We start from the raw sequence: 23,804 nt of genomic DNA, 5'->3' as shown, positions 1-23,804 counted from the left end.
CTTCCTTCCTTTTAAGAGGCTGCTTATCTGCTCTGCTTATTTTAAGAACATATCTCTGGTTCTTGGTCCATCCTCTTGTCTCCTGTTTCAAGGAAGCAAATCTTCCTGTTTACATTATTCCACAAGTTTCTTTTCTTCTGAATGATCTTTCCAGAGCACTCTGTCATCTTACCTCCATCTGCTAAGTCCCCTGGCCAGTGACAACTGAGTGCACACATATTCCCTACTTGGGTAGCCAGTCCTGTGAAATCATGACAAACAATAATATAATTAACTAAATGGTGTGGGGGAATATGGCATATACAGGAAATAATAATGCTATGACTACAGGCATAAAGTGGAAAGTAGGAGAAGCCTGAAAGGTCATGCTTTCTACAACAAAGGGATAAAATCACTCTGCCTCCCAAAAGATCACAGCCACTCATTAATCCAGGAGGTGGTATAGTTTATTGCTTATGTGAGTAGGCTGTATTATCAAACTGCTTATGTGAGAACCCCAGCTCTACCAATTTGCTAGATTAGTTTCCAACCTTAAGAAGTAGAAATAATAATAGTACATACTTTACAGTGCTGTTATAGATCAAATGAGATGTTCCTTGTAAAGTATCAACCACAGTGCCTGGCATATAGTTAGAACTCAATAAATATAGGCTGTTGTGAACAAATAAATCCAGTCAGCATCTGCCAGGCATGATTTTCTCCCAAGCACATGTCCTGTATGTGACTGAAATTGAAGCATCGGAAGCAGCTGCTCAATTTCCTTTCTCTGGCAAAGAAAAAAAAAGGTGCAAAGAGAGGGACTCCATTTGACATGTCCAAATGTTCCTATTCAGTCTTTTCCAAGGCCCCATCTAAACCTCACCAGACATGTCCAATTCCAAAAGTTCTAGGTAGCATATGTCTCCCATTTCCCTGGTAGGATCCAATATGGTGGTTGCTTTTGTGGAATTCTCCTTCCAAAGAAGAATGTAGGATTTTTTTTTATTTTAATTAAATACCAATGTGTGTGCTTTGATGTATTTGGTCCACTGACAACTCTTCTCTAGCATTATATACATCTCCCTTTAGTACTAACATTACCATCATATATGCCTAGAGAGTAATAGTCCTAAAATTAGGGATCATCTGGTTCAGCTGAAGTCCAGAGACAACATGGGCTCTATACATCACATTGTACTTACTTGAGAGCTACAGATCTAGACAAGATGCCTGTCCCTGACTTCCTGGGGTTCTTTTCCCTTCTACTCACTACTTGGTTGTAACAGAGAACACACCCTTTCCCTGCAAAGAGTTGAATCCCTAAGAGAGATATCATAACATGGGATGAACCTCAAATAGAATCAGAATTTTCATACTTAAAAGGGAGACTTTCCTCCTCGCACGTTGATTTATTTAGGTCAGCAATTTTCTTACTGAGTGAGTGCTGAATTTCTTAAGTGTATACCTAAGGCTTTGAGGTCTTACTTCTAAAATTAAACATCAACTATGAAAAACAAAATCTTCAGTTAGCAATTTAAAACATCAAATAACAACATTCAATTTTTCTCTAAATGAGCTATGTAATGGTTCTTTTAATAAACAGACATGTATAATATTCATAAGTATTCAGACAGATATACATATAGATGCACACACGCGTGTATATGTGTGCACTGGCTTAACTATAGGTAGACATTCACCAGGTAATACATCACCTCTGAAACTTCAGCACTTTTGGAGTATAAATGCAAGAGTTGGGCACTGCAGGTACTCCCTGTTGTGAGTTATGGGTTATATAATAATTTGCTCAGCTGAGTAGCAGTCTAATGATTTGCAATCCACAATGCTTTCTCCTGATTCAGCTGATGCCTCAGCTTCTTCAGAGGATTCATTAAGTAATTTTTTGATATTTATGTTCTACTCCTGTACTTTATTTTCTAGCACTGTGGTTAACATGTAGGAAATCCCTGACAGCCAAGTTTAATCACCACAAAGACGAGACTCAGTTCACTGCATATGTGTTTATGTTTTGTTATTGAAAATTGCCTGGAACTGGATAATGCATTCTGAGCCGATTTGTTGTGCTATCGTGGTGGTGGTGGTGGTTGCAGAGGGCAGTGTGAAAGAGCTTCAGGATCAAAGCAGTGGCAGCAAGGGGCAAGGAGGTGAGGCTGAGATCAGATTAGAATTGCCTTTCACAGCAGCCAGACAGGAAAAGTAAGAGTTGAAAGAAATTAATCGGGCTTGGTAGACTTTGAAACTCTCTGCTTAGGACAAAGGCATGGATAGTGACTAGTAAACAGCTGGTGACAAGAATGGATGCTACAGAAATTAGACAGAGGCCCTAGTCTGTAGAAAAGTATGAGATGGAAGTAGCAGCCAAAGAAAAGGCTTTTATGAGGAAATCATGTTTCCAAGTTATTTGAAAGTAAATCAGATTCATTTCTCAAATGAATGTGCTTTATTTTCTCATAACTCTCAAAGTTGGGATATGCTACTGCCTTTGCAATGCCTTCACCCTCACCCTCTCACACGCCTGGGAATGGCGGGAAAACCACAGTGCTTAAGACACAGGCATTTCTTAATAAACATGAGCTATGGCTATTTCTGAGTATATGCTAAACATTTTACTGCCAGAATGCAGAGAAAGCTTGCACCAACTGCAAAAATGTTTACTTGTGTTATTTAGGAAGCTGCTCCCATTATTAGATAGCCTACTTCTTTTGTTTCGTTTTTGCTGGATTATGAATTTGACTTTATTTTGGCGTGGAGGTATTAGAAAATAGAATATTTCAGAAATATTTTTGCCATGTTCAAAGTCAGCTTATTGGTTAGCAATAAGGCTTGGCTTCAAATAATGTCACAATATTTATTAGAACGACAATCTACATTTTATTCAAGACGGATTCTTTTAACATAAGATTAATTGTCGAATTATCTATTTAAAAAACTACAGTGAGCCTGACTGACTTATAAAAACTTAATATACCAGGATCATGTACACTGTTTTTAACTTCCTCATTAGAAGCAACCAGAAGTGATTTTTCTATGGCTGTTGGTTGCTTTACCTTGAAAAAGTAAAAAATAAAAAAATTAAAACTTGGCAAATCCCTCTGAAAAGTCAAGCCAACATCTGCAGGTAGCACTAGCATGGGAAAATATGATAGTTTTAGGTCCTCACATGGTTAGCAGGCCATCCATTGATACTGTTATGGCAATCAGGTATGAATAAACCAGACCTGTTTGACCAAAAATCTAGAAGTTTTTTGATAAGCTAACGGTGTTTTACTTCTCCAGGATAATTCGATTATCTTAACCATTCAGGATTGCCAGTCATCAATAAAACCAAGAGAAGTAGCGAGTCCATTCCATTAGAAATCTCCAGAAGAGGGGCACCTGGGTGGCTCAGTCAGTTAAGTGTCTGCCTCTTGATTTCGGCTCAGGTCATGATCTCAGTTTGTGAGTTTGAGCCCCGCGTTGGGCTCCATGCTGGCAGTGCGCAGCCTGCTTGGGATTCTCTTTCTCCTTCTCTCTGACCCTCCCCTACTCATTCCCTCTCTCTCTCTCTCTCCCTTTCTATCTCTCTCTCTCTCTCTCTCTCTCTCAATAAATAAAGCTTAAAAATTAAAAAAAGAAACAAAAAAAAGAACTATTCAGAAGATACTGACCAACTTTCCCTTAAAAATACTGTCTGGAGCTCATTTGTCATTAAACAGGGGTTCTGGGGCAGCCCCATTTTCCATTCTGACCTTTTGCAAAAAATGTTCAAAGCATCCTGAACCTCTGCTTCAGGTCTCACTCGTTTCAAAATTACATCTTTGCTCTTGGTCTCAGCATTGGAATTTTCTCCCAAGCATCTCCCTGGGTTGCTTTGTCTCACAGCAGGTGCACATGCTAATAGCCACCACTGTTGCTGATCCCATCATTTTTCACCTTATTGCTTTGATTTATTACTGTTTTGAGTTTGAATTTGGAATCCATTGTATATTCTGCTGCATACTAATGAGACTTTCTGCCTCAAAGGTGTGTGGCAGTGCCCCCCCTTTTTTCCAACTTCATATGTTATTTGTACAAAGCTGATTTACATTAGCCGATTTTTTATACAATGACCTCTCTCTCCCCCTTCTCTCTTTCCTTTTGTTTTTAACTTTCTGCCTTCACAAGTAAAGAAAAAAAATTATATTTGAAAGTATGCTCTCAGAATTCTCCCCTTATTTTTTATGAACTACCATGTTCATTTTCATAATATTTTAATTAGGATGTATAGTATTTCAAGCCCCTAGGCTAAGTGTTTGAAATATGTAGGTGGAAAAAAATATATAGCTTATGCCACTGAGAAGCTAACAGTTCAGCAGAGATGTGGTCAAGAAAATGGACACTTATTCTACAACGGGATAAAGTCTGTAATGCCATAGTGGAGGTGCAATGCATAAAAAGAAGCCACACTCCTTGAGGAAGTCAGGGAAGGCTTCACAGAAAAGGTGATATTGATCTGACTATTGAAAGAATGTGAATTGACCAAATGCACCCAAGAATGAGGGTGAAAGCAACGCTGAAGAAGTACAGAATCAAAGGCAGAGAGAAATAAGAAAATGGTGCACATTTTGGGAATTGTAAGTAGTTGCTGTGGGTCGTATGAGTTATTTCAAATTAAGTTGGGGTGTCTAGGGACTGATCATGAAGAATCTTGTATTTAATCCTACAAAGATTAGATTTTTTATCAATAAGTTGAATAACAAAAGACTCACTTGGGGAGAAAGTTAAATACACATACATATATATATATATATATATACATATATATATATGTATATATATATATATTTACACACACACACACACACACACACACATATATATATATATATATATATATATATTAGAACCTATTTCCTCCAAAATTCTAGCTTAGTAGCCTAAGATGGGCACTGGGATTCTACATTCTTAAAAAAATCCCCCTATGTGATTTTTGGACCACACCACAAAAAGAAGTCTTTGAAGAAACCTGAGCAAGAAAGGTAGTTACATAATCAGAAAGGCATGTCAAATACTTTGGTAATATTGTAGAGAATGCCAAAATAACTATTTGGTCAAGTCATTCAAACTACTGATCAGCACAGTATAAATATTTGCCAAACTCACTGGCCAATTCAGTCTGAAAGGTGACCCAATGGTCTAAAAGTCTAATGGTTTAAAAGTATTCCTCTAAGCTTATCATTCTACAGAATAATGTTATTGTTTGTTGTTGTACTTCCTTCAGTAACACAACTCAGTCTTTAAATTTTGGTGGTTTATACTCCAGAAATTATCCTTGGGTGACCTTCAAGTTTTGTAGCCTTCATATTTGTGTTAATCAAAATCAAACATTCAGCATTGGAAAAGATTTGAGCTTCTACTGGTAATGATGCAAATGAAATTGTAAAATACATTCAATTTCATACAAACTATAAACTGGAGCCCAAGACCTTTTTCTAGTTATATCTGATTTTTAAAAATACTATCTGATCTGATCTCATGAAAGTTGTCACTTTACAAAACTATCGATGTTAGTACCTCACTATATATCCCAAACACTCAAATCTTCCTATGCTATCAAATGTTCATTCAATGCATAGAAATATGACTTATTTACAAACTAAGAGGATTCATCTCAGCATATACAGACCCTAAATTATATAACTTATTTTGAATTATAGTAGGATTCTCAGCTTGGAGTGAGGACCTCAGCCCTGGAGTCCAAGACTCTATCACATGGTCTGAATTATCCTTTTTCTTCCAACTTCTTCCAGCTTCTCTCCTAGGCTGAATTTTCTCCCTATATTTCAACAATTCAACATATCCAGCAGATTGCGACAGAAACCAATATGAGAATTCAGCTGTTATCTATTAATCCAAATAAAATATTAACAGGATTTGCAAAAATCAATGCCATTTTCCATTATTTCCATTTTGCATTATTTTGTCATAATTATTTTTCATAAAATACATGATTATATACTGTTTGTCATTTTAAATAAAATAATATATATTTTTAAATTTTCTCAGTTTTAATGTCTAATGTTGGAAATATTGATAACTGTAAGCTCTTTGGGGTCCTCACTAATTTTAAGAGTGCAAAGGGTCTTGTGATCAAAAAGTGTGAAAAATACTGGTCTATATAAAATGTGGTATATTTGGTAGCATTCAGTTCATTTGCGAAATTTAGCTTTGATTTGTTCTCTCTTGAATCAAATTCCCTAGTCTTCACTTCTAAATACTAAATCTAGTGTAAAAACAAAAACATTGTTTTCCAACAGTAGCAGTAACTGGTAAAAATATAAGTTGATTAAAAAAAAATGCCGAACCCTTAAAAACACTGTTCTTTCCTTGCAGGAAATGCACGAGTGTGTGTGTGTGTGTGTGTGTGTGTGTGTGTGTGTGTGTGTCTGTGCGCCAGTACATGTGCTCCTGCATGTGTGTGTGTCTCCCCTGCAGGACAGAGAGATGTGAGTCTGAAAGGACTGGAACAAAAAAAAATAGAATTCTGAGGTTTTCTACCAAATGGATATTTTATTGCTGTATGTGTCCATACCAGGCCATGCACCTCTTAAGGGCACTTCCTGCTCCATGCTCTTGTAAAATCTTTTCCAATATTGCTACATATGTTGCCTTCTGGATTTTCTTCTAGAAGAATTCTTGGTTTACAGTGATTTTCAGAAGATCTATCTATCTATAGATAGATAGATAGATAGATGTTTTCCATCCAACTTTTATTTTCTGATCCAATTTCTAATTTCTTAATATTCCTTTTCATCATTTGTCAGCTTCCACTGGAGTCTGCTTTTTCAGTTTAAATGTGCAGATTTCATTAATACATTATTGTTTACGCCCTTCTGCAGAGCATCGATGAAAACGTTAAATAAGGCCAGACAAAAACCAGGCTTTCAAGCTCTGCACTAAAAATCTCCCTTCCCCATGACGTGTTGTTAAGTACTGTTGACCTGTCTCATTTATCATTACATTTCAATACATGCAACAGTGTTTGTATCCAAACAATTTGAATTAATTTTGCAAGTAGGATTTTGTTAAGCCCTGCATAAAAATGATTCACTAAAGTCAAGTTGGATCGCCCGCATCTTTCTAGGAAACGGTTTCTTTGCTAACTTTCAATTCTTCTACCTAGAACCCTAAGCCCTCTGCCACAACCCAAGATCTCCCCTTTGATGAGAATGATCTGTGTAGTCCACTTATTAGCCATAAGTTATGTGTCACCATCAAGTTATTTGGATGTGGGCTCCTTTTTAAAAGAACTTTTAAAAGGAACTTAAAGCTTGCAAACCTAACCTTTCTGACCCCCCAAAACACTGAATTTTCCTGCTAGAGACCAGGGCTTATTTCCTTTACTCATTTTCTCTTCATATATGTATCCAGAACTCTGGGGCCATTTTTACTCATTTTGAAACTAATCTATGGTACCCATACGGTATCCATGGTTAGAATTGTGCTTCCTCAGTACCCTATCCACAATCCCTTCCAGATATATTCCACGGACTGTGGGGCTTTCTTGATAGTACAGTGTTCTGTGGCAAGAATTGCCACATAGGTAGAGATATCTGATGTCAATAATAATCTAAGACACAGTCCATAAGCTTTACTACTTAACTTGAGAGTTAAAACCCCCAAATTAGGTCCTGTCTTCTTGTTAGGAAATGAGGGAATAAGATAGATAAACAGTTATGGAGAAATGTAATTTACTCTCAGCTGACAGGTCAGGAAAACCACATCTCTGTGCCTAATCTCAGCCTGCGGGAGAGGGAGAGAGGTGACAGTATGGCAAAATTAGGGCATAGTCAGTGTTCCAGTTCTAAAATAGATAGATTAGTTATTTTGAGAACTTGGCAATAGCATCTTTTAGGTAAATCTGGGCACTTTATTTTAAAATAAAAAATATTCCTGAGGAAGAGCATACTAATTGTTGACTAGAGCGTATAAATTAGTACCCTACCTCCCTGAAAGAACCCATATACCAAAGGGGCAGAGAAAGCAAATAAATAATTGAAGATATGAGAGAGTGAGATATGGTAAGGAAAAGTGTTGAAGTTGGCATTCTAGGCACAATTCTGCAAGATCCAGTGTCCTGAGCAATAACTCCAAACTTTGGGAAGACAAGGTATCTCATTTTGGAAAGGTGAGTAACTTGAAAAAATTGACCTAAGATCAGGATGGTGAAGCAAACGGATCCTTAGTGCCAGTCAACAGAATATTATACGGGACAAGGATCAATCATTCACTTACTTCTTCACTCATTCCTCATTTATCAATCCATCTATCCAACAGTATTTTAAGCATCTTTTAGGTTCCAGGTGCAATTCTAGAGGCAGGAAAGACTACAAAGTTGATACAAAGTAATCAGACTTTGCCCTTAAGTAGTTCACAATACAATGGCATTGCTTCTAGAAAATTGAGTAGAGATTAGAATCCAGAATATGGAAGCAGTTTCAGAAATGTCAGAAGACTCCCAAGAGAACCAAAAAATTACCTAGGGGACCAGAGAACTGAGCCCTCTGTTTATTCTTCTGTATAGATGATTGGAAGGCAAAAAGGGGCCAGGGGCATCAAGGAGGGTATTGCCTTATAGAAACTTTGCCTGCTGGCCTGGTGTAGGAAATCCAATCACTCTGCTCTGTGGAAGAAATCCAATTTTGCTTCAGGTCTTAGTTGGGCAAGAACAAAAGGGACAATGCTTTCTTTATCTTTTGTTATTACAGAGCTCTAGTTAGAGGAGGGGAAAAGGGAAGCAGTTGCAAAAGCAGAATCAAGTTATGCCGATGATGCATTTATTTTAGTTTTATTGCACTGTAGTCAGGAACTATAGTGAATTGTATGATGGTCTGCCCAGGAGTCACGTTTGACCTACCTGCAGGACGCAGCATGAAAGAGTTAATGTCTCTAGGAGCAGTTCTTCAACCAATGGCAGATTTCGGGTGGAAGAATGCCCCCACTTCTTGACTCTTCAGTTGGAATAACTCTAACATGGTCCTACCAGTTTTCAAGAGAGCCTGACTTTCAGTTGCTATCAGGTAATGGACTGGACACCAAACCTTCACTGGCTCCCTTCCTTTTTTCTGACTCAGTTCCTCACTTCCCTACCAGGTTTCCTACCAGAGACCATCTCCCAAAGAAACCACTCATACTTGCCTTGGGGAACCAAAAACCAACACAGAGACCATGTCTTGAACTTTTGCATCTATATTTGCAAATAATGTTTTAAAAGACCAGCCTAAATATAACCTCTTTAGATTTTTCCTCAACCTAACCACAGTTAAACAATCCTTCAGCCATTTTGTTCCAACAGTATTGCACTTTGTTATGGCAATTATTAATTGTTATTTAAACTAATTGGGTAACCCAGTGGCCCAGTTTTAGCGTCTTGTGCCTAATTCTCTTCATAGGACTAATTCAAACCCTCATTCCTTATGCAGTAGGAAAGCCAATGACCTCCTCAAGAGTACTTTGACTTTGTGGGGTTAGAATTTTCTCGTCTCTAACTCCAGGTTCCAGTGAATGCTGAACTCTTGTCCCCTGCCTTGCAATTTGTGACTGTTCCTTTATCTCCACCCTAGCCTTAACTCACATGTATAACTTACCCCTTTTTTCATGATTTCCACTAGAAATGAAAAAAATACCATGGGTAGTCATTCATTTATTCGAAACGATGTATCTTAAGTGTAAGTACTGCACAAGATATCATTCTAGGCCCTGGGGAAAATGAATAAGGACTGATATAGGTCTCTGTTTGTTCTGGTAGACTTATTATAAATACTATGTCTTATCTCCATTGGAGCATGGTTATGACTGATCTAAAATATCGCTTTTCCCATTTACTAATTCATTTATTGAGCATTTGTAAATATGTACTATGCACCAGGCATGTTTTCAGAAGTGTTAGGGATGAATAGTCCCTGCCCTCAACTAACTACTGCTGCCCAACAAATATAAAATACTCTGTCATCATCAGAAAAGTCTGGGATGCAGAAGGTCCTTCATTTTCCATCATCTGCAGTTTAGGAATTATAGCCCCCGCCCAAGGTAGTGGGTAGCAAACAATAGGGCTAAGAATCCAGCCTGCCAAGATATGGCTAAATAAGGCCAGTGGATTCATGGCCAGGAAAAGGGCTACAGGGCTATAGAGGTTACCCACGTAGTAATGGTGTTACCTCAAGAGAAGCTGGAACATTAGGAAATAGGAACAAAGGCTGAGGATGGGTGAGTAGGTAGGTGGCAATACAAAGCCACACACAATAAAACTCACATGGTCCTCTGAGAGCAGTAACCAGAACAGAATGTTGAGTGACCCAAAAGCAGTGACCTGGTGGCTCTAATTTTCCAGTCCTTGTTATGAGTATATTCAGCCCATCATTTTTGTTTTCAAAAGCTTGATTAAGACAACTGATTATGGCATCATCAGTGCCAATATAACTGCTACAAGGAATTTATTGGCAATCCAGCTAATTGGGTAATTTGGAATATACTTGAATAGGTCAAACCTGAGATACCCTGATTAGTGGTTTGTGGCTTTCCTATTCAAGTTGTAATCATTCTCCTTGCTCAGAAGAATGAACGTCCTTGTGTATAATAATGAGCCAGTTGATTTTCTCTTAATTGAGCTGGTAGTGTAACTGGACCCCCTCATTCACTGGGGATTGGCTCTCAGCTCCCCTTCCCTTTGGTTAGGAGACACCAGTACTTTAGCAGCTATTGTAGTGTTCTTCTATGCTTCATAAATCTTACTGTCTTTATGTTACTGTATAAATTCACAGAAGAAACTTGAGATGACTAATCTTAAACCATGTTGGGGTAATATTTTAGCAAGTCTACCCTATTTTTCTTGTTGACCCCTCTCCTCTCTATTTCTCTCTGTCTGCACTTTACTTTGTGGTTCTACACACTCACCAGTGATGAAGTCTCCCCTTCCTCCCTGATAGAGCATTCATATCTGCCATTTTCCCTTTCATATCTTCCCCATTTCATTTCTCTTTTCCTCTAGTAACTTAATCTCAGTAAGAAAATAAATATTTAAATTATACACTTATTGCCAATTTGGTAACATCTCACGCTCAGTCACTGCCTATACTTTTAAGTGTTTTATTTCTTCTTATGCTATAAATCCATAGAGACTACAGAGAATGATACTATGTTAATATTTATTTATTTATGAGATAGAGAAAGAGAGACAGAGACAGAGACAGAGTATGAGCAGGGGAAGGGCAGAGAGAAAGGGGTACACAGAATCTGAAGCAGGCTCCAGGCTCTGAGCTGTCAGCACAGAGCTTGAATCCACAAACCATGAGATCATGACCTGAGCCGAAGTCAGATGCTTAACTGACTGAGCCACCCAGGTGCCCTGCTATGTTAAACTTTCAGTGACTCCTGTTCTTCTAAAGCAGTTTAAAGGTAATTTCCAGTAACATATCAAACTAACAAAAGACATTCATGTGAGAATATCTGAGAATATAAGGAGAATAATATGCTAGTTTAGTTTAAATTTTAGCGAATCTAAGAATTATGGTGTAGCTTGTTAAAAATGCAACCTTCTAGGCTTTTGCTGCAGAAATATTAATTTAGTAGATCTGGGGTGACCCCAAGTTTGAGTTGTTTTTTAATAAGTTGCCAAGTAACTCTTAGATGATAAAGTTTGAACATCATTGCTCTAATTGGTAGAAATAAATATGTTGTTTTATTGTTTTGCCAAAATACATACAGAAAGTATTTGCAGAAATACCCTGTACTGGACTATTGGTTCTCATTTGCTGCATCATAGCTCCAAAACATAATGACTTAAAACAATAAGCAAAGTCTGTGAGTCACCTGGGTAATTCTGATCTGGGCTGGCTCAGCTGGGGAAGATGACCTTAGGATGGCCATCTCCACATGCCCTGTGGTTGTCTTAAAGTCAACTGGGACAACAGGGATGATTTAGGTACATGTCTGTTATTATACAGAAGGCAAGCCAAGGCTTCTTCACATGGCAGATTTAGGGTTCCAAAGAATAGTAAGAGTGGGAAAGCCCATTATACAAATACTTGTCAAGTCTCCAATTCAGTAATGTTTGCTATTGTCTCAATGGACAAAGGAAAGCACGTGGTTAAGTCCAGAGTAAGGGTGGGAAGGAATTACTGGAGTGTTGATTCAGAAAGGCGAAGTACTGCAGCTATTTTTGCAACAATATAATCTCCATGCTCAGCTGAAAACGCAATTGACTTCTGAGTGTCTGTATGGCAGAGACAAAATTTATCTTCCAAATCAAAGACCTGACTTAACCCAGCATTCCACTTAATAACTGCAAGATGGGTATGTCTTTTAACTTCTCAGTTTCACTTTCTTCATCTATAAAATGTGAATACTACTACCACTAATATCTACTTTACAGAGCTCTTTAGAGATAATAACATCTACTTCACAGAGTTCTTTAGAGAATTAATGACACAAGAATGCTTTGTAAACTATAAGTGCTCCAAAAGTCAAGGTATTTGTAGATGCACAAGCTTAAATGACTATCCCCACCCTTCAACAAATTATTAAAGTATTTGTTAAATCAGTGAGCTTCCTGATATTTCTGTGACTGGACTGCTGTAAGTCTAGTCCTTCCTCAATCTGCTATCAGAGTAATTTTCCTTAAGAAACAAGATTGTCATGCAATCCAACACTTTAGTAAATCTCTGATAGCTTTCCATTGCCTGCCTACACAATATAAGCAGAATCAGCATATGAAGACAAACTGGGCCCATTTCCCTGCCTACCCAAAGTTCTTGACTCCATTAAATTTTACGTCATTTTCTTTACACATCAGATCTTTATTATTTCAAGCTATATCCATTCTATTTCCCTCAAACTAGAACGTTCTCATCCTGAATCTTCACTTCGGCAAACTTCTATACTTTAGCACCCAAATCAAATGTTCCCTTTTCATTCTATAAACGTTTAGTGGGCCAAGAATATTTCTTGTTTCCTCCTATGCTAATTGTTCTTCTTTTTTTATTCCCACAGGACTTTGTTAAAATCACAAGCATTTACAATAGCATATTAAAATTTATGTGCGTATATTGTCTATCTCCCCAACTAGACTGTAAGCTTCTCTAGTACCAGAACTGGAGCAGATTCTCAGTACATGGTTTTGAGCAAATAAATGAATAAATATTTCACTCCTTTATCCCTTCTCTGGTTGGCCAGATTATGCTTTGACACTTAACTAATCTGCTCAACCCCCTGGATTTCCTTTTTCAACCCTGACTATAGACTGAAATATCTATGTTCTTGACTAGTGTCCATCCTTACATCTGAAAACCAATTACTTATGTCTTCACCTCAGGTTACTTACCAAATTTTGACCGACTATCTTTCCTGATCTCTTCTTACTTTCTACTTAAGAGAGTTAATTGTATCTTTTCAAATACTCTTAAAGTTATAGTGAAGCTATCCAATGTAGTTGATGATCCAGGGAATAGGAGGGGAACTGGTTTTTTGTGAGTATGCCTACCATGAATTTTATGGAATCCTTTTCTCTCAAATAGAGCTGAAAACTGTGACTCACATAGATTAAATAACTTACTCAGAGTCACATAGCTAAATATGCAACTAGGAATCTTAACCCAATTTTGTCCAACCAAAAACAAAACAAAACAACTCTTCTGATCTTTTAATTCTACCACAGTAGTTTGGCAACATACAGGCTCATGCTATAGCTAAGATTTGGGGGACTAGTAAAAGTTTACACTTGTCTAATTTGACTATAAATCTATGACCTTAATACCAAGAAAAAATATTAAGAAGTTATAAATCAATTTAAAATAAGGCATCTAGGGATAAAATCATGTGTTGGTGGTATTATATTAATAGTTATTTTGGCTCCCAAGTTTCTAGTTTATCCAATGTTTTAGAGTAAATATAAGAATATAAGGGTCATTTCAAACAAAAAGCTATACAACTTCAGTCTCTCTGCTTGAACTTTCAAGTTCAAGATTTTATCTCCCTTCTAGGCAAAAAAGAAAACTTTTGTTTTCATTTTTTACTAAAAATAATAATTATGGATAAAATGATACAGTTTAAAAGAACTGGCTCTTATTCCATCTCTGGAATTTCCCACCCTAGAAATCCTTTCTTTCTTGGCAAAATATGACATAATAATTTGAAAGAAATAAAAAAAAACTTAAGTGTTTGAGGCCAGAAGTTAATTGAATAAGACCTTAGATTCTGATGAGTTTGTGTTTTATGGTTGATTAACTTGTTTTAATACCAAAAAATGCTTAGGAAACCCAATTATCATGCCACTTAATCTGAGTTATTGGCTGATTTCTGCTAGTTTCTGGATGTCTTATTGACCAAGTTATATTTCCTACTGTGATATACAATAGAAAATGAGCTTTGGTTTGAAAAGAAAACCAAATAGGTTTCAACATAAAATAATTCAACATATTAATAATTGCACCAAATCAGAAAGATTAAATTCTTAGATTATTATATCCTAAAACCTAAGCTTATAGTTTTGGTTACCAATTTCCTCCTGGCCCTAAAAATAAGGTAGATAGCGTGAAAAAATTAAGGCCTTTATATTTTTCTATAATTGACCTCTCTTCTACTAGTAGGGCTACAACCATCTCATTGTTGTTTGTTCACTTTGTTTAAAACAGACACTGAAGCCAGCTGGCTGGTTATATATAAAGAAGGTAGAAGATTTAATACCTGAAATTGTGGTATCTCGTTCGGAGCCTGCTGGCCATACTGTAAAAAACAACTCATCATCATCCTGCACGTGTTACTGGTCCTGTCTCCACCAAAAGAAATACCTACTCATATGTTAGATGGACATTTTTCTTCAGTTGCTGGAGGAAAGCTAGACAGAGGTGTCCTAAAGGACTATTGGAACTTCTTCCATGATTCTTTAAAATAAGGATTCTTAACTTATTGTGAGCTCCACAGGAAGTCTGAGAACCTCTCATCCACAGCTATTTGAAAATTTGTACTATTAATTTTTGGGGTGAAACTTTCACAAAATCTAGATTCTCAAAGAAATCTGTGACCTATAAAAATTAGATCAAGAATGACTACTCCTGGGGTGCCTGGGTGGCTCAGTCAGTTAAGCGCTTGACTTTGGCTCAGGTCATGATCTCACAGTTTGTGAGTTTGAGCCCCACGGTGGGGTCTGTGCCGCCAGCTCAGAGCCTGGAGCCTGCTTCAGATTCTGTGTCTCCCTCTCTCTCTGCCCATCCTTCTGTCTCTCCTCCCTCCCTCTCTCTCTCTCAAAAATAAATAAACATTAAAAAAAATGAATCCTCCTAAGTTCACCAAACTTCTAGGCACAGATATTTTTCTAGGACATCAAGAAATCCTGAGAACCAAAAGAGTAACAGGTAAAACAGAGGAAAAATTAACTGTGGCTTTTTGCCAAGTGCAAGTGGAGGCAACGTGGGACCATACCTTTCAAGCATAGAATCGTAGGAAACTGAGTTGACACACTGGTCAAAATGAAAGCAACTCCAAAATCCTCAGGTTTGCCGTTCCCCAGATGAGTAATGCAGAACTCTATGTAGGATGGTTCTTTTCTTTGGAGTACTACATATTTAGGAACAGAGCACTAGAACCACTGAGTTAACTGAATTCTGAGTATTTAACCCGATTCATGTTTTCCATAAATATCTAGTTGAACAGCTACATTATGGAAGGTGTGATGCTAGACACTACAGATATCATGGTGCACTAAGCAAGAATTAGAGGGGAAGAATAAGCAAGACTTGATTCAGCCAAATCTTAAGGCATTAGGATACTGTGAAAACTCCTTGAGCTGCTTTGTTCATTACAAGTTCTTCCAAAGCCACAGAATTTTAGAGCTAACAGAAAACTTGATGATTACCTAGTCCAATTCTCTTATCTTACAATAAAGAAAGTAAGAGCCTTATTCAGGGTCGTTCAGTTAAGATGGCAATGCTGGGACTGAATCTTGGGTTTTCCTTCATCTAACCCATTCATCTTTCTGTTTTAAATTGTGCTTCACAACCTGTCAATATCCCCTTTCATTTATATAATCAACCTATTTCAGAAATCTCTGCATGCCCCCAAACACCTAGATGTCAACATAAAATCCCTGGAACCCCTCCTTTGAACATCGAGACTCCCATTCCACATACCAAGAAGGAAAATAATTCAGAATCATTTCTTAAGTATATAGGGTGATGAGAGATAAGACCTGATCAATTAAAAAACTAGAATACTTTCAATGCTTAAACCCAGCCTTTGCTCAGAAACAGAAGCATCCCTGGCTCTTTAAAATCGTGGTCTCAACTGGTCCACTCCCTCATGATGTCATATATAGCTTGACGTTGTCTGGGCAACTTGGTAAACATACTGCTTCCTCCACTGGTTAATTCCCTTTCCTGAATAAGATCCTTAGGCAACCAGGCTTCATTAGTTCAGGTGCTAGCCTCAGGGAACTACTTGTTTTAATTAGAGGGATGAAATGGCATTTTAATTGTGCACAATGATTAATAAACATGCTGAGCTGCTGCATAATGATCTCCTGCGTGAAGAGCTTTCTCCCTATTCCTGATATCTACCTCCATTAACTGATTGTTATCCAGGCTGAGAGCTATCGAGCTCTTCCTCCAACCAAATTGTACGTTGTCCGTCCTCCAATTTCTTTGATAACAGTAATTATTAGAGTTAAGTCCCATTTTTTTTTGTAGCAACAGAGACAGGACTAGAATGGAGAGAGCTTACAAAGTGGCATATGGTTTATGTAATTTATTTCACTGACTCTCCTTGCAAAGGGGAGATAATAACAGGACCAACCTGACAGGGCTTTGCAAAGATTAAATGAGACAATTCATGCAAAGCATTTAGCTGAGTGCTGGCCCAGAGTAAGCACTCTGAAAATGTTAGCTGCCATTATCATTAGGAGTATTATTCTTATCATCATCATCATTAACTTCTTCATCTTCATCATCAACTTCATCATCACTATCGTCAAGACCATGATCTTGGTCAAGATTAGACACTTAGATTAGATGTAGATTAGACTCTTAGCGGTCACAATGTCCACTATATCACATCTAATTTAGGAATAATTTTCCAAAAGGTGGAGGTCAACTAGATATTTTTCCCAATTTCTCCTTTATATCGTATGAGAGTAGTTTGGAATGACTTATGAGATACATGCACAAAGAAAGTCATGTATCTTAAAGACTTAATCTCTGCTCTAAGTAGCCGAGTACTTAGTAGCACTAAGTGTGTACCTGAACTTCAATGAAAACAGAAACCAGAAAACTGAATTATCAAGTGACTTTCTCTATAATAGTTGCACATGGTTGGGATTTGTAATAGTTTTACTGGCCACTATCATAACTTGATGTGTTCATACAACATATAGCTACTTTCTCCAATGCTGATAATGCTGGTAAATGGTTTTTCTTTCTGTCTCTTGGAAATTATTTCTCTAAGTCATATATATCCAAGTATTTTACTTTACTTGATTTGGGGGTAGTAATTCTTGATGAAACCCAGGGAAGCTGCTGCTATTCACTATTCACAAATGGCTATTGTGATGTTGGATATTATGTAACTGACCCTGTTCCTTAGCTTGAATTATCAACAGTATTAAAAAAAAAAAAGCAGGCTAGTTATCTATTAGTCTACTTGTCCTTCTATTTTGAAAAGCCATGTAACTGCACACCAATACAGTTCACTACATGCCCAAGAAAAGTAGATACGACTGAACATGGTAGAAGCTAAATGTGGAAATAACTTTCTACATTTAGAAATGTAGGACTTCATGGAAATAAGTCTGCCCCACTGAAGATGTTCTCCTGTACACAGGGTCGTTATAGTTCAGTGAAGCAGCTATGATTGATCACATGGGCCACATTTTACCCTGCTTCAGGGAACTCCTAATTCTTGTTGTAGTTCCTTTAAGGACATGCAATTGTCTGCAAGAGTCAAAAGGGAAAGGCGAATGAACATCTTTGACCATGGCAGAGCAAAGAGAAAGATTTTAGAATAGATGCTCAACCTGAAATATCTAGGACAGGACACAAAGAAAAGGAAGACTAAACATACGTTCTTATCTTCCCATTTCCCTAGCAAGGAAGTCTTTAAAACTACTTAAAGTTCCACTGAAATGTAACTACACACTAATTAGAATGGTTAACATTAAAAATACTGACCATATGAAGTGTTACTGAAGATGTGAATGAACTGAAACTCGCATACACTGCTGGTGTTATGTTACATTTTACCCAGGTAAAATGTACTTTTTGGAAAACATTTCCATACCTTCTTGAAAAGTGAAATATGCTGCTACCACACATCAAGCATTCTGTTCGGAAGCATTAAGCTGAGAAATGAAAGTATATGTCCATATAGGGACAAGTTTATTCATAATAGCCAAAATTTGGACACCAAAATGTCCCTTAACAGAGAAATAGATCAACAGATTATTGTGCATCCGTTGTACAATGGAGTACTACTCAGCAAGAGAGAAGGATGCATGCAGTAACAAAGATGGGTCTCAAAACAATTATGTTCAGCGCAACAAGCCAGACAAAACCATAATCTACAGTGACAGAAAACAGAGCAGTGGTTGCTGTAAAGTCAGAGGGAAAGACAGAGGAAGGCATAAGGAAACTTTTGGGGTGATGTATATGCTCATTATCTTATAGTGATGATGGTTTCAGAGGGGATACTTACGCGAAAGTTATCAAATTGCAGACTAAATATATATAGTTTATGGAATGTCAACTATACTTCAGTGAAGGTGTAATAAAGAAATAAATTAAATAAATAAATGAAATCACTTAGCTGAACTTTTTTAGTATAGTATTTATGCTGATGGGACTACTGGTTGGGATGTGTTTTACTCTGAAATAGTCACAACATAGTGTATTAATCTCTGGCAAGTATTGTATGTGTGTGCTTTTCTATTAAAGGCTTTCTATTCTTATGTAAAGATATGGCCTCAAGAAAACAATTCTCTTATATACATGTAGACACAATTAAATATATTGAGAACATTGGTCTCTAATAAACAACCATAGTAATATGAATATAGCTGAGTAAAATATACTTGTGGTAAATTCTCCACTGTTTAGAGTCTTTCAATTAACCAGCCGGTAATATCATGCAAAATTAAGGACTTAGATTATATTTCTAATTTTCTCTCCAATTTCAGAGGAGACTATAAGGAGAGATTTTTCTGGACAATGTAATGTTAAGACTCTACCTTTGATCCCCAGCACAATGCCTTAGCATAGTTGAGTTGGTCAATCCTAGGCTTATTTCAGTAAGTCAATCCATTAATGAATCCTTTATTACCAATGTGTCCTTTCTTCATATAGTTTACCTTTGGCCTCCTCAGCCTCATTTGACCTTTCTTCCAATTTTTCTGTAGCCTTTAAAATGCTGAGATACTAGAGAGCAGTTCAAGAATATTCACTTAAGACATGCTTACATTTTTTAATGTTCTATTTTCTTTCAAAATACCCCAACTCCTAAAAACTTGGTCCATAATGAAACAGTTTTTGAAAAAAGATGGTTTGTGAGAAATTTACTAACTTTGGAAAAGAAGTCCACTGAAATATAATGTAGACTGATATATATTCATATAACTATGAAATCAGATGCACATATATTTATAATATATTACTACTAAATTTATATTTTCCATAAATACTCTTTAATAATCAAGAACAAAGTAGATGATAATAATTTAGATGCATCAGTCTGTACTGATTAGTTTAATGGTATTCCTCTCTTTGTTAGGAACTCAACACTTGTATTGAGTGCTTACATAATAAAGCTATCAGAACAATAGTTTAAAATTACCTCAGTGAGGAAGGAAGGATGGAAGGAGTGCTAGACATGATCAGAGAAGGAAAAGATCATTTTATATTTGATTGCAAGAAAATTTTCATGGAAAAGTTGACATTTGTGTTTATTCTTGAAAAAGAAGCAGACATTTAATTGCAATGAAGCAAAGAGAGGCAGAGGAATGAATAAGGAAATTGGAGTCAAAACCCTCAAAGGGTATTCAATAAGTGAGCAAGTACTCTATACAACTACATTGGAACATTCATACAGACCAGTAGAAGACAGGACTAGACTTCAAAGGACCTTGAAAGCCAGTCTAAGAATATGACAGAGTTCTCTGATCCTTCCTACTTTGAGTGTGTTCTTCAAATCAGCATCAGGATGCTCTGGAATCTTGTTAGAAATGCAGATTTTCTCCCGACCCCAGACCTCATAAATCAAATTCCACATTTTAGCAAGATTCCAAGATCATGTGCATACACGTTAAACTTTGACAAGCACTCCTCTGGGAGAGGAGAACCACCTGTGTAGTGAAGAAAGCACTAATATGGGGTTCCTGAGGATCCCAGCATTATCATACCCATACTGAGTGTCCTTGGATAAATCACTTAAAATCTGTGACCTTCACTTTTCTTAAATACAAAATGATGGGTTTTGAGCCTTTCAACTCTGGAACTCTATTCTCTCATTCAATGGGGATCAATGAAATGGAAATTAAGATGTGGGAAGTGAGATATTCAGATAAGGACCATTTCAACCTCAACTGATGATGAAGGAAGGAAGGAAGGAAGGAAGGAAGGAAGGAAGGAAGGAAGGAAGAAAGAAAGAAAAAGAAACTAGAATACCAGTTAAAAGCATAGCATGGTATTTCAAAGTCATAAGAAGACAAAAATAAAAACCAAAAAAAAACATATTTTATGTGTACAACTATAAGCATAGATACCTTCTTAGTATTAGCATTATATTCCCCTGTCTGCATTTTTCTTAATACACTTTTATTAATGCAGTAAGCTGCAAGACACACATCATACCAAAAGAGAGTGAGAGAGAGAGAGAAATCTTCCAAAACCCAGTGGTAGCAAAGAAATCCAAGCAAGTCCAATGGGAACATTAAACAGTTGTAAAATAGATTGTTTTTTAACTGGCACTCTTTTGATATGGCTATCTTTCTGATTAGAATATTGTAGCAAAAGTCATATGGCCCTGGAGAGAAAAATCTTCATGCCTCGCTTAAAATTAGCTATAACATCAGCATTGCTGAAGACATGAAATTATTTTTAAAGGCATGAACAAGTTGACAAAATACTATACTTTTGCTCCCAAAGAAAAATTTTACTTTAATATAGTATGTTGTCTAGTGACCAACTGGGGGGAAGTAGGGGACTTTTAACTGTCTTTCTTTACTTTTTCAAAACATTTTTTTTTTCATTTTGTAACATTTTCCTCCAGTCCACAAGTAGGTGCCTTCAGCCATCTCTTCCAGATAAATACAGAGTGTCTATTTGAAGTGATTGAATTCCACGGATCCACTTCATGATCTTTTATTTATGTCCTCCCACATTTAAAATAAATAAGGTTAATACTGATAGAACAAGGTTGTATGGGTCTTGAAGGATCTATTTTTTTCATCACACCTCTTTTGTTCCATCTTGCTTAGCAAATCAGATGCTAGATATATTTTGATTAGTTTGTACTTTAATGGATCATGCATGGAGGGTCCACCTTTCACATTGGGGCCATTAATTTTTCTTGAGTCTGATGGAAAAAACAGGTAGAGCTTTTTTTGTGTGCTGATTGAAAAGTGATGGATTATTTTCATGTGGTAAGAAACACAATGTTTTCTTTAGCACAGCAGGATATAATGTTTGCAAGGTCTAACAGTGAAATATTATGCATATCTGCTGCTGGCCAGCTGCCAGAAATGGAACAGCAAAATCAGAGGAGATTTTGAATTTGAATCTTAAAACCAGTGCAGCCTACAAAGAAACTAATGAGCCATTCTAAGCAGAAAAAGCATTTGTACTAATAGATGATTCCTGCCATACACGCCAACATTTAACAAAATGGTAAATAATTATTCATTTAAATGTTACCTTGAACTTTATTTCAAGGGAAAAAAAAGATACTTATTCTGAGTAATTTCCAGTAGGCACCAGTGCAAGAATTTTTTTCTTTTAGTCCCCACTTCAGAGGCCCATGACATTTCCTTCCTTGTGAAAGTAGAATCATTTTCCATATAGTTTTTCTCCTCACGTGGCTGAAAAGTTGATTCACAGAAAACTTTATCTCTCCATTATTTAGTATTTAAAACTGGCATTTTGAAATCAGTACACAGCATCATGAAAAAGCTTTGAAGTGCTGTAAAAAATAAATACATAAACATGACTTTTAAACGTAGGGGAGGGGATGTTTTGAGTTTGCCAAATGTGTTGAGCTCTTTTGTTTCTAAAGTCAAGGAGTTGGCAATGGCAATCCTTTCTACGCTTAGCATTTTTTTTTTTTAATTTTTGGTAGGCTCTTGGTATATTAAGGGAAACAATCTGTATGTTCATTTACATCTATCTGACCAAGATATTGTTTTCTAAGAAATATCTGATATCTTAAAAAGTTGGTGCCGCCTTTTCTAGGCTTTAAATTCTTATTTCATTTTATCTTATTTTAGGCCCAGGTAATTTCATTTAGTAGGCATTAAAAGAAATTTGGGTCTAGTAGAGCTCTTGCCCCCGTTTTAAATGGAGAAGCTGTACAATCATATGGAAAATACACTTGTTATTACTGTCCCCCTTGTAAATAGAGAAATCTAATGGGAGGAGACATTGGCTACATCTTGATGCCTTATGTATTTTATATTACTGTATTTCAATCTCCATTTTAAAGGTGGAATTATGACTTTAAATTATAGGCTTTCACTTTTAAGACCATAATAATCTCCCAGTGCTGCAGGGAGGGTGCCCGGGTGCTCAGTCCCCCAGAAACGGAGGGTGGGAAAGAAGAGGGAGGAAAGCCTGCTGCAGTGTCACATCTTGCTCTTTAAAAATCACCTGCTGCAGTGTCACATCTTGCTCTTTAAAAATCACGATTGAGACATGCTTGTGACACATTCAATCAGGCCGTCCTCCTGCCTGAGTTACTAGCCAGGTGTTCCGTTTTCCTGGAAGCTGCATTAACTCTGCTGGGCCTCTAGGGCCCTACAGAGTAATTTACTGCTACGTCACCCCCAATGGTGCTCCTGCGGCCCAAGGCCTGGTCTATCTCCAAATCGACACAAAACCTCAAAGTCTTGCTAGGGGTGGCTTATAAATTAGGAGAATATGTTTTATCTTCTAGATACTATTTTTTAAATGCCATGTATGACATAGTCGCTTTTGATTTGTTTAGCAGATATAAGTAATAGATTTTTTTTAAAGAGCTTAGAGTCCAAATAGCCCGTGTTTCAACCTGCCAACAAGCCCCAAAAATCTTAATTTAAAATGTAAAAAAAATGCAGACCCATAAAGTATGCAAAATAATACAATTTTTAATTTAAATGTTTCTTTTAAAATTTGCTATGCAACAGTACGGACTCGTTGAGAAATGTACTTTTATGTAAAAAAAATAATAAATTCTACAAAGGCTACCTATAAATTTGGATTGTGTGAATTGAGTCTGCTATATCCACATGGTTAAAAACTTATTAAAAGCTAAGAAAAAAATCAGAGGGTCTTTAAGAACACATTAGTAGAATGCTTAAGTATATATATTTCTAAGCAAAGTAGATAATGTCAATTCTTAAAACATTTAAACCTTAAAGAAATGTATGAGTTGTGCTATACTCTGCCCAACAAAACTAATAGATGGTGTTTAGGATGCACTGAAACTACAAGATAATATTCAGAATTTAGAGGTGCAAGGGAAAAATAATTCTAGCTAGGTTTTATTTTCACTGAAAATTCTAAAATGCAAGAAAGAGAAAAAAGAAGGAAGGAAGGAAGAGAAGGGAAGGAGGGAGGAAA

This window comes from Panthera onca, chromosome A3, assembly GCF_046562875.1.
Source record: "Panthera onca isolate mPanOnc1 chromosome A3, mPanOnc1 haplotype 2, whole genome shotgun sequence".
In the NCBI taxonomy this organism is placed as follows: Eukaryota; Metazoa; Chordata; class Mammalia; order Carnivora; family Felidae; genus Panthera; species Panthera onca.
This window is presented reverse-complemented; position numbering follows the sequence as displayed.